The following is a 13,331-nucleotide window of genomic DNA, read 5'->3' as shown; positions in this document are numbered from 1 at the left end:
TGATAAGTTCCAAGTCAGAGTGGTGTGAAACATTTTTAAATTCATTTTGGGATGTGGATATAGCTGGCTGACAAGCATTTATTGCCCGTCCACAGCTGCACTTGAGAAGGTGGTGGTGAGCTGCCTTCTTCAACCACTGAAGACCACTTGCTGTGGGTTAACCCCCAATGCCATAAAGGAAGGAGCTCCAGGAATTTGAGCCAGTGACAGCGAAGGAACAGCGATATATTTCCAAGTCAGGATGGTGAGTAGCTGGGAGGCAATTTCCCAGATATCTGTTACCGTTGTCCTTCTAAATGGAAGTGGTAGTGGGTTTGGAAGATGCTGTCTGAGGATCTTTGGTGAATTTCTGCATTGCATCTTGTAGATAGTACACATTGCTGCTACTGAATGCTGGTGGTAGAGGGAGTAGATGCTCATGAATGTAGTGCCAATCAAACAAGCTGCTTTGTCCTGGATAGTGTCAAGCTTCTTGAGTGTTGTTAGGGCTGCAGCCTCCAGGCAAGTGGGGAATATTCTATCACACTATCACACACTGACTTGTGCCTTGTAGATGGTGGACAGGCTTTGAGGAGTCAGAGGGTGAGCTACCTGCTGCAGTAATCCTAGCTTCTGACCTGGTCTTGTATGCACTGTGTTTATGTGGTGAATCCAGTTGAGTTCCTTGTCAATGTTAACACCCGTGATGTTGATAGTGGGAGATTCAGCAATGGCAATACTGTTGAATGTCAAGAGGCGGTTGTTAGATTGTCTCTTATTCATGATGATCATAGCCTGGCATTTATGTGGTGCAAATGTTAATTGTCAATTGTCAGCCCAAGCCTGGATATTGTCCAGATCTTGTCGCATTTGAACATGGGGTGTTTCAGTATCTGGGAGTTGCAAATGGTGCTGAGCATTGTGCAATCATCAAAAAAAAACCTCCACTTCTGACATTTTGAAGGAGACAAGGCCATTGAAGAAGCAGCTGAAGATGGTTGGCTCTGGACATTACCCGGAGGAACTCCTGCAGAGATGTCCTGGAGCTGAGATGACTGACCTCCAACAACCACAACCATCTTCTGATGTGTCAGGTATGACTCCAACCACTTTGAGAGTTTGCCCCCAACACCAATTGATTCCAGTTTTGCTAGGGCTCCTTGATGCCACGCTCTGGTGAATGTACAGATTGTGCTGGAGTATAATTCTGCTGCTGTTGATGGCCCACAATGCCTCATAGATGCCTAGTTTTGAGTTGTTAGCTTTGTTTGAAGTCATTTAACATGATGATTGTGCCACACAGCATGATGGAGGTTATTCTCAATGTGAGGGCAGGACTTTGTCTCCACAAGGGCTGTGTCATGGTCACTCTTACCAATACTGTCATGGACAGATGCACCTGCAACTGGCAGATTGATAAGGATGAGGTCAAGTACGTTTTTCCCTCTTGTTGGTTCCTTCACCACCTACCACAGACCCAGTCTTTTCGGACCCAACCAGTTCGATCAGTAGTACTGCTGCCGAGCCACTCGTGTTGGTGGACATTGAAATCCCCCACCCAGAGTACATTTTGTGGCCTTGCCATCCTCAGTGTTTCATCTAAGTGTTATTCAACATGGAGAAGTACTGATTCATCTGCTGAGAGAGTTTGGTATGTGGTGATCAGCAGGAGGTTCCCTTGCCCATGTTTAACCTGAAGCTTCAAGACTTCATAGGATCCATAGTCAATGTTTAGGACTCCCAGGGCAACTCCCGCCTGACTGCATACCACTGTGCTGCCACCTCTGCTGTGTCTGAGATGCCAGGGAACCAGGATATATCCAGGATGGCGATTGTGATGTCTGGGACATTGTCTATCAGGTATGATTCTGTGAGTATGAGTATGATTATGTCAGGCTGTTGCTTGACCAGGCTGTGAGACTGCTCTCCCAATTTTGCTAATAGTCCCCAGATGTTAATGAGGAGGATTTTGCAGGTTCGACAGGGCCGTTTCTGTCAGTGTCTTTTCTGGTGCTTACATCAATGCCAGGTGATCCATCTGGTTTTATTTCTTTGAAACGTTGTAGCAATTTGAAAGTCTTGCTAGGCCATTTCGGAGGCCAATTGAGAATCAACCACATTGCTGTGAGTGTGGGTATGGAGTCATATGTAGGCCAGACAAGGTGTGGATAGCAGATTTCCTACCCTGTAGGACATTAGTGAACCAGATGGATTTTTTTCCAACAATACACAATGATTCTTAATTCCAGTTTTTTTAAAAAATTGAATTCATGTTCTGCCATAGTGGGATTCAAACCTGAGTTCCCAGAACATAAGCTGAGTTTCCTGGATTAATCATCTAGCAATAATACCACTAGGCCATTGCCTATCCTTATGGACTTGGCAGAGAATTTGCAAAATAGTGGTGTTTCCAAGCACCTGCTGCCCTTTACCTTCTAGGTGGTAAAGGTTGAAATTTTGGAAGATTATCTCAAAAAAGCCATGGTGAGTTAATGCAGTATAACTTATAAATGGTGCACACTGTTGCAGCAGTGGTGAGTGGAATGAATGTTGAACTGGTGGATAGGACACCACTCAAAGGTGATGCTTTGTCTGGATTCCTACAGGAGTTGGAGCTCCACTCACCCAGGCAACTAGAAAGTATTCTATCTCACTCCTCACCTATGGCTTGTAAATGGTGGACAGATATGGGAAGATAGGAAGTGAGTTACTTTTCCTCAGAATTCCTAGCCTTTGAGTTGCTCTTGTAGCCATAAGTATTGTTCAGTATTTTGCTATTGGGTGTGGGAATTAGGGGCAAGCTCTCTGCTGGTTGGAGTCATACCTGGCACATAAGAAGATGTTTATGATGTGGGAGGCCAGTCATCTCAGCTGCAGAACAACTCTGCAGTAGTTCCTCAGGATATCATCCTAGGCCCACCCATCTTCAGCTGCTTCATCAAAGATCTGCCCTCCATCATAAAGTCAGAAGTAGGGAAGTTTGCTGATGATTTCACAGTTTTCAGCGCTGTTTGAGATTTCTCAGATACTGAAGCAAAATGAAACAAGGTCTGGACATCTAACAGACTTGGTCTGACTAGTGGCAAGTAACATTCATTTCACACAAATTGCCAGGCAATGACCATCACCAATAAGAGACAGTCTAACAATGCCATTGAATCTACCACGATCAACATCCTTGGGATTACTATTGACCCAAGCTCAGCTAGACTCCCCATATAAATAGAGTGACTGTAAGAGCAGGTAAGAGAGTAGGAATACTGCAGCAAATGATTCACCTTCTGACACCTCACAGCCTAACAACTATCTACAAGGCACCAGTCAGGAGTCTGATGGAGTATCCTTCATTTTTCTGGATGGGTGCAGCTTCAACAATACTGAAAAAGCTCTATACAATCCAGGACAAAGCAGCCACTTGATTAGCACCGCATCCATAAACATTCATTCTTTTGATCACTGATACTCAGTAGTAGCATTGCGCACAGTTTATAAGATGTACTGCAGAAATTCACCAAAAATCTTAGGTAGCATCTTCCAAACCCACAATCGCTTCCATCTCGAAGGACAAGGACAGCAGATATATGGCAGCACCAACACCAGCAAATTCCCCTCCAAGCCACTCACCATCCTGACTTGGAAATACGTTGCCATACCTTTACTTTGTTGGGTGAAAATTCAGGAATTCCTTCCGTAATGGCATTTTAAATCTACTTATGTATGTGGACTGCAGTGGTTCAAGATGAAATTTATCACCTTCTCATGGGTAATTACTAACATTCAATAAATGCTAGCCAGCTAGCGATGCCCATGTTCCATGAGCGAATTAAAAAAAAACACTCAGGATGTTGATGGTGGGGGATTCAGCAATGATATTACCATTGAACATTCAGGACAGATGGCAGATATTGTCTCTTGTTGGAAATGGTCATTGCCTGCCACTTGTGTGGCATAAATATTACTTGCCCCTATTAATCAAAGCTTGGTGGTTGTCCAGATTTGCTGCCTGTGAACATGGGCTGCTTTGGCAGCAGAGGATCATGAATGGAGATGAATATCGCCACTCTTGACCTTATAATGGTGGGAAGGTGATCGAGTAGCTGAGAAACCACTGTAATGATATCTTGGGGCTGAGATGATTGACCTACAAACCACAGTCATCTTCCTTTGCACCAGGTCTGATGCCAAAATCTAATTGCCATTAGTTTTACTTTTGCTCTGTCTCTTTGATGCCGTCCTCTGTCAATGCTGTCTTGATGCCCAGAGTAGTCACTTCCTCCTCACCTGAGGAGTCCAGCTGTTTTGTCTATAATTGGAGTAGAATGGATCTGGCAGAGCTCAGATTGATTGTCAGTGAGCATGTTATTCCTTTGCTAGAAATATTGATGAATGTTTTGAGCACTTTGCAGATGATTGAGAGTCATCTGATACAGTGGTATTGGTTGGATCTATCCTGCTTTGTTTTGCTCACAAGACACACTAGGGCAGTTTTCCATTTTGGGTAGATGCCAATGTTAGAAGTGTACTGGAACAGCTTGGACAGAGGCATGGCTAGTTCTGGAGCACATGTCCTGCGGTGGGATTCAAACCAGAACATTATCTGAGTTTCTGGATTAATAGTCAAGCGATGTTAGCACTAGGCCATCACTTTCCCAACAGGTTTCTAACCTACAGTACTTGCTGGGAAAGAGCAACTACTGTGCATGAAACCTGCATCTGGCTGTGGGAATGCTGTGATGGTATTAACAGATGCCTGATGCAGGGAGTGTCCTACATTGATGCCATATGATTGATGTTATCAATTGTAGACTCATCCATTGAACAGAATTCTATAAATTCTCTTCTGATGCTTGCTCATAAACATGCTCCATAAAAATTTTGAAGCCTCCCTGTATTTGGGAGATGTTTTGGTGATGTACCTTGTCTAATATATGCCTTGTAATGAGATGTGCTCTGTTAGGTTTGTTTATTTATTAATTTTTGAGCTACTTAAATTGGGGCATCAATACTTAAGAGTAGATCTTTTCTTTCTAATATATGCACCATGAGTCAAGGATGGGCATTTTTGGGTAAGGTGTAACACAGCACAATAAAGCTTCATCTACCTGCCCCAGTAATCTAGCAACCTCTGTTTAGTATCCTCTTCAACAATTTCTCATTTCACACATCAGCTATCATTGGACTTGTCTGAGTGACATTGGCAATTTATTGCTCAATTCAGTGTAGTTTAGTCTTGTAGGAGCCCTGTGAACTTTTTAGAAATGACCCAAAACCCATCTCATCATACGGCCAGCACAAATTGCAAAATTTCAACCCATTAGTCTGAGCCAGACTTGAAGGTCCTGTTGGTGAATTGATATTGACAGTGTGCAGTCTAAATTCTGGAAAGTACCCAATGGGTCAACATTGTAAAGGAGTTAATTTTTTAAAAAGGCATCATATGCTAGATTGGCAAGAGTGACATTGATATGATTCAAAGTTACTTGAAGTGTTGTTTTAAAATCTTAGGAAAGTCAAACCTCTAAACTTGAAATCTGGATACCTTCAAAAATCCTCCACCACATGACAAGTAGCACACTCTCAATTCTATAGAATGCAAGCTAATTAGTTCAAACAGTATGGGTTTGTTGGCAATTATCTGAATTACATTAAATGCTGTTCCATTTCAACTAATTAGCTTTCCCAATTACCTCAGTTGTGCTATTCAGCAGTATCTCCTCAGGTCCAAATTCCACCACTCAAGAGTTTATGTATTAACCCAATAGGTGCTTAAACGCTTCCAGCTATCTGCAGTGTAGCATTCGTTTCAATATTCTGTCGCATATACTGGAACTAGGAACTGGCCTTGTGTTCTGGACAGTGCAATTTCTGACTCAGTTGTTCAGAAATTTCTAAACTTGGACATATTTTAAAGCTGAATTTGAAACTTTTCCATGCCTTTGTAATCTAATCTTTAATTAATTTATTAGCATCAAAGCAAATATCATTGAAGAAAGATAGACTTTATTTCTGAAACACCTTAACATGTTTTTAATACCACTAAGTATACAATGCTTTTGTCGGCAAACACAGCCACAGTTCCCATTACAGTGAGATCTGACAAACATATGAGACAAACAATCAATTATTTTGATATCTGCCAAAAGCACATTGGCCAGAATTCTTTGCTTTCTTTAAATGGTCTTTAACATTCAACATAACAAGTAGAAACTATAGATAACAAAGTGTGAAGCTGGATGAGCACAGCAGGCCAAGCAGCATCTCAGGAGCACAAAAGCTGACATTTCGGGCCTAGACTCTTCATCAGAGAGGGGGATGGGGAGAGGGCTCTGAAATAAATAGGGAGAGAGGGGCCGGCGGACCGAAGATGAATAGAGGAGAAGATAGGTGGAGAGGAGTGTATAGGTGGGGAGGCGGGGAGGGGATAGGTCAGTCCAGGGAGGACGGACAGGTCAAGGAGGCGGGATGAGGTTGGGAGGTGGGAAATGGAGGTGCGGCTTGAGATGGGAGGAGAGGATAGGTGAGAGGAAGAACAGGTTAGGGAGGCAGGGATGAGCTGGGCTGGTTTTGTGATGCAGTGGGGGGAGGGGACGAGCTGGGCTGGTTTTGGGATGCAGAGGGGGAGGGGGAGATTTTGAAGCTCGTGAAGTCCACATTGATGCCATTTGGCTGCAGGGTTCCCAAGTAGAATACGAGTTGCAACTCATATTTCGCTTGGGACCCCTGAAGATCAATGACATCAATGTGGACTTCACAAGCTCAAAATCTGCGCCCCCCGCCCAACTGCATCCCAAAACCAGCCCAGCTCGTCCCCTCCCCTCACTGCATCCCAAAACCAGCCCAGCTCATCCCCTCCCCCCACTGCATCACAACACCAGCCCAGCTCATCCCCGCCTCCCTAACCTGTTCTTCCTCTCACCTATCCCCACCTCCCATCTCAAGCCGCACCTCCATTTCCCACCTCCCAACCTCATCCCGCCCCCTTGACCTGTCCGTCCTCCCTGGACTGACCTATCCCCTCCCCGCCTCCCCACCTATACTCTCCTCTCCACCTATCTTCTCCTCTATCCATCTTCGGTCTGCCGCCCCCTCTCTCCCTATTTATTTCAGAACCCTCTCCCCATCTCCCTCTCTGATGAGGGGTCTAGGCCCGAAACGTTATTATTTAATAAGGGTGATAGCAAATGAGCCCAGCCAACACATTGGTGCAGGCAAATAATGTATAACAGGAAAGTCTTTGCAGACAGTTCAGCAGATTGGAAAAGTGAAGGTAGCTTTTTAAAAAATTCATTTATGGAGTATGGGTTCCTTTCTAGGCCAACATGTATTACCCATCTCTAGTTGTCTTTGAGAAGGAGGTGGTGAGCTGCCTTCTTGATCTGCTGCAGTCCATTTGCTATAGGTCAATCTACAAGTCACTGGGGAAGTAGTTCTAGGATTTTGGCCCAGCAGTTCTGTAGGAACTGTGATATAGTCTGGATGGCTAGTGGTTTGGAGGCGAACTTGCAGGTGGTGGTTTTACCATATATTTGTGACTTTTATCCTTCTAGATGGTAGAAATCATGGATTTGGTAAGTCTGCGGAGCTTTAATTACTGCAGTGCATTTTGTAGATGTTACACATGGCTGCTACTAAGTGTTAGTGGTGGAGGGAAGCAATATTTGTGTATGTCGTGCCAATCAAATGGGCTGCTTTGTCCTGAGTTGTATTAAACTTGTTGGGTGTTGTTAGAGCTGCATTCACTCAGGCAACCGAGGAGTATTCCATTCCTGACTTGTGCCTTTGTAGATGGTGGACTGACTTTGGGGAGTCAGGAGGTGAGTTACTGCCTAGCCTTTGATCTAATGGTTGACACAATGGGAAGTATATGATATCAGTGGGGAGGGAGGGTAGATGTACATCCTGAATAGCACAAGTTCACTGAATTACTGCCATATAATCAAGAGTCAACAGGATAGTTCCTTTTTGTAAGTACAGCATAGACAATCAGCAGATTAAAGGTAAATCAAACAAGGGCAATAGAGCTTGCGTAGTGCTATGATTGTATGTTATTAATATTCAGCAATAGAAATAACACACTATTAACCCTTACAAATCTGTGATGGTCTGTGGAATCTTTTGTCTCTGATGTTTTGTGCTGTTGAAGTCGACTCTGTGTTAAACATCACATGTCATGGCTCAGGAGTCTCATTCTTTGCATGTCACGCATTTGCTGTAGGAGAGAACAGAAGACAGTGGGTTGAAGGGTGCATGATTTGTGAGCCTTTGTTTTCTTTGGGCTCTCTACATGGCCAGCTGATCTTTTTGTTTTTGTTCCTTTTTGCCAACATTGTTCCAAACAGTCATCCTTTAGAGGCCATGGCTGTCAGTTATTGTCTCCTAGTTGTCGTGTCATACCTTGCTTGCAGGTGTCTTTGTAGCAGTTGTATGGCACCCAGAAGATTGTGAATTAGTGGCAAATTCACCATTCAGAAGGTCTTTAGATGTCTTACAGCCAATTAGTGTGGCTGAGTGAACTCGGAATTCGGTGGCTTAGCAATGTGCGTGTCATTACAAAGATACTTTATATTCAACATTTCTTGGGGGACATTTGTTTTAAGGGGCTGTGGAAAATGGATTTATTTTGGGTTTTGTGAAGATACTTGGAATTGAGTCTTTAAGAGATCATTGTCAGCTCAGTGTGGACATTGGAGTTTTTTTTAAACAAGGCTTCATGTAAAGGTGATACCTGTTTACTTTGGGGTTGTTTTGAACAGTGACTGGCTGGAAAGATTCTTATATTTTCCAGTGTATTTGGATGAAAATCAATAAAGATCAGGCTGAGTTGAAAGAAAGCTTGCTGAGAACAAACTGCCCGCTTGATCTCTCCCATTCTTGAGAAGAAAAATCTTTCTTATTGATTGCAGACATTTTTTGGAAGATTCATTGAAAAAAAATGTTAAGATTGTATTTCCTGAGCAAGATTTGTCTGCAAGACCTCAGACAGCCACATATGATTAGTGATTTAACACACATGCTAGAACATCAACGACAGACTCCAGGAGTTTCTACATTTATCCTTTAACCTTGAATAATAATCCATTGGCCAAAGATTTCTTTTCAGAAAGCCAGTCTCTGTAGACAATCCATTTTCCATCTTTTTCTGAAGAGATAGAAGGAGAGATGTTGGGATAGTTGGTGGTGGGGGGGTGGGGTGCTGGTTTGGTGGGGAGAGGGAGAGAATGTGTCTGTATATTAGGCATAAGCATTTTACTTGCAAATTATTTGCTATATAATTGAACCAATAACTGCATCTTCATTGAATAAGTTTTGTTAATAAATCAAAAAATCTGTTTAAGAAAAGTGATGATTTAATTAGTTATTTTGCTACTGAGAAGAGTGTTTTTATGGTGTGATCTATGCAGTTGTGGGATTAGAACAACAGCGCATTCCCCCAGCTCCGTCATAAATGGTATTTGACAGAATTTATGTGCACCAGGCCCTCTAAACTGGTGATCTTATGCTTGACATGTCTTTGCAGGACGTGTTTGAGATAACGAAGGTGGAAACTGTTCAGCCTTTCTCTCCTGCCTAGTATCTGCTTTTCAGTGGAGGAGTGCACTGAGGGCATAGGCTTGGTATACTCATGTTAATATTGTTAAACAAGAAATCAGTGGAAACTTGGACTCAATGCTGTATTCAGAAGAAAAACGTTCTACAATCACCCATAAAAAGAATACTCATACTGCCAGAAGTAAGAGTACAGAACATCCTTCACCTCTAAAGGAAATTAGAACTAGATCAGAGATTAGTCAGTGCAGCATTGATTAATCCTGTGAAGTTTGAGATTTTTGAAAGCGATATATAGAATGTAAACATGCTGGGAATAAGACTTTGAAGGGCAGAGGGGCAGATGGTGATTATTATGTAAAGTTATCAAAGTCACATGAGTGGGTAGAGGGATCTGGAAGGAAGGAGAAGCTCTAACCTCGAGTGAAGATATTGCATGTAAATATCTAGCTGTAAATAGTTCTTCCACAAAGGAACCATTGTCCTGAGAAGCACACTTTTGGAAGATGAAACAGTACCAAGTCTAGAACAGAAAAGGAAACAGACGAATAATGCCGAGTATCCTGGATTGATTGGAGGGAGTAATTTTCCACATGGTTGACTCCCTAATCCATGGATTTGGGAGCACGATGCCAGAAAGACATCTGTGCTATAACATCTACAAGAATCAAGCAATTGACTATTAAATTCCTAGGGTGTATTTGTACATGAATCAGGGGTCTCAACAGATCCTCAAAAAAACAGATGATTAAGAATTTCAGCCTCCTTGAAATGTCACCAAGCTCTAATGATCCATAGAGATGGTAAATCTAGTGGGGAAGATTTTAGCCAATTTAACCATTATGCCAGTTGCTTAGGCAAGACCAGGTTTCTGTGCTGGGAAGAAGCCAAATGTTATTTAAAAGGATTAAGGAAATGTTAATATCACTGAACACATTGGCAGTTCTGAATTATAATGAGCCAACCACTGTTGTCAGAGATGTATCATCAATTGGATGAGAAGTGGACTTTTCAGATTCAGAGGAAAATTAAATATAGTATGGTGTTCTGTGTTTCTCATTCTTTGACCAAAACAGAACAAAAGATATTTAATTATTGTGAAAGAATTCTTAGCTGCTACAGAACAAGGTAGAGGGAGCTGGTTCAGTGGGATGAGCTTTACTTGATTCATACTGGAACCAGTGTTCTGGTGAATTGAATAGGGCTGTGGAGAGAGCTTTAAGCTAAATAGAGGAAGTGAGGGCTTGAAGTGGGGACATATAGGGTTAGGCACCATTGCAGGGAAGCTATTTAGGTAATGATGCCTAGAATAGGACAGGAAGAGACAGTATAGAAACATGATTTTAAGAAAATGGCAAACAGGGTCACTATGGAGAAAATTGTAAAAAGGCAAAATTAATATCTCTTTATTTAAATGCACATGGCATTCAGAACAAGCTGTATTAATTCTTGATACAAATAGAGGTTAATAGATTTAATTTTATACCTATTTTGGAAACAAAGTAACAAGGAGCAAAGCTGGGTGTGAGCTACTCAAGGATACATAACTTTTCAGAAGTACAGGCTATAAGGAAAAGGTGGTGGTATGGCTTTTTTAGTACAAGATGGAATAAGTACAGTAACAAGAAATTATTTTGGATTGGAAGATATAGGATCCATACGGGTAGAGATAAGAAATAACAAAGGGAAGAAGACTGAAGTGAGTAATCTATATGCCCAATAATTGTAGCTATTCTATAGGACACAGAAAAAAATCAGGAGATAAAGAGGGTATGTAAACAAGGCAGTACATAAATCATGGTTGACTAGGAAGAATTCACTGGTCAGGACAGTTTCCTAGAATATTGTATTGAGTATTCATTATTGAGGATCAGTCTATTTTGGATCTGATAATGTGTAATGAGGCAGGTTCGATAAATAATGTCAGAGTAAAAGTTTCTGTAGGAAACAGTGGCCATAACATTATAGAATTTGGTAATCAGTTTCACAGTGAGCAACTTGGGTCAGAAACAACAGTGCTGAATTTAAATAAAAGTAACTAGCCCTGAATGAGGGCAGAGTTAGCTGGAGTGGACTAGAAAAGGTGTTCAGTAGAAAAAAAACTGTTGAGGGACAATGTAGGTCCTTTAGAATGAAAATGGGGAAGTAATAATGGAGAATCAGGAAATGGAAAGGAATTGAGGATTTTGCATCAGTCTTCCTATTAGAAGACACTAATAGCATTCCAAAAATGCCAGATATCTAGGGAAAAAGGTGAAGAGGACACAAATACTTTATCCCCCTTGTGATAGTTAAATGTATCAGGGAAACTAATAGGTCTAAAGGCTGATCAATCTCCTGGATCTGATGGGCTGATAGGATTCTTGGAAGACTACTTAGATTCTGGGAAAGTCCCAGAGGATTAGAAAATTGCTAATGTATCACCCTTATTCATAAAGGAAGGGAGACAAAAGTAGAGAACTAGAGGCCTTTTACCTTATCATATGTTATTGGGAAAATGTTAGATTTTATTATAAAGGATAATAAAAGTAAAGCATTTTAAAATCCCCAGTATGATCAATTAGAGTCAGCATGGCTTCATGAAGGAGAAATTATGCCTGATAAAATTATTAAAATTCTTTCAGGGGGCAAAAAGCTGCATAGTTAAAGAGGAGCCAGCACATGTAATATATTTGATTTCCAAAACGTGTTTGATAAGGTACCGGACATAAGCTACTAAATAAGATCACATAGTGTTGCAGGTAATATATTATGATAGAGGATTGGCTGACTAATAGAAGGTAGAGAGTTGGGACAATTTCAGTGAACATTTTGAGAATAGCAACCTGTAACTGGTGGAGTAGCACAGGCGTTGGTGCTGTGGCCACAATTATTTACAATATGTAATAATGACTTGGATGAAGAACTGATTGTTCCATTGCCCAATTTGTGATAGTCACAAAAATAGGTGGGAGGCAACTGGTGAGGGTGACATCAAAAGTCTACATTAGGCTGTAGACAAATTGAGTTGGCAAAAAGTTGTCAGATGGAATGTAAGGCAGAAAAATGTGATGTTATGCACTTTGATAAGAACATAGAAAAACTGGATATTATTTGAATTGAGAAAAACTGCTGAAATCTGCAGCACAGAGAGACTTGAGGGGCCCTTGTGCAAGAATCACAAAAATCCAGCATCCAAGTTCATTGGGTAATAGGGAATGCAAATGGAATGTTGGCTTTTGTTTCAAGTGGAATGGAGTATGAAAAACTATACAAAACACTATTTAGATCACACCTAAAATAGTTTTGTGAAAGCGTTTGGTCCCCTTATCTCAGGAAAGATATACAAGAGAAAGTTTATTTGGTTCTTCCCAGAAACAGATGGATCTTCTTCATAGAATTTGAGTAACATGGGCCTGTACTCAGCTGAGTACAAACATCCCCACCAAGCATTACTTGGCAGCAGCACTACTGAATGAGCAAGTCTAATCCTAAAGGACTTTGCTGCTAGACTGGATCTTCTACAGGTTGCGAGGGAACCAGCAAGAAGGAAAAACACATTTGACCTCATCTTTTCCAATCTGCTGGCGCAGATGCATCTGCTGATGACGATATTCATAAGACTGACCTCCTTATGGAAACAAAGACCTACCGTCATGTTGAGAATACCTTACATCATGTTGTAGCTTGGGCTTTTACCATCTCACTCTTGATCAGGTTTATCGTCAAGCCGCCTTCCGAAGTCAATCGAACAAATCTGATAGACGATCCTCCAATGTGTGATTAAAATTCATCATATCATTGATGTTTACCACACAGTTGGGTAA

Source organism: Stegostoma tigrinum, chromosome 35, assembly GCF_030684315.1.
Source record: "Stegostoma tigrinum isolate sSteTig4 chromosome 35, sSteTig4.hap1, whole genome shotgun sequence".
In the NCBI taxonomy this organism is placed as follows: Eukaryota; Metazoa; Chordata; class Chondrichthyes; order Orectolobiformes; family Stegostomatidae; genus Stegostoma; species Stegostoma tigrinum.
This window is presented reverse-complemented; position numbering follows the sequence as displayed.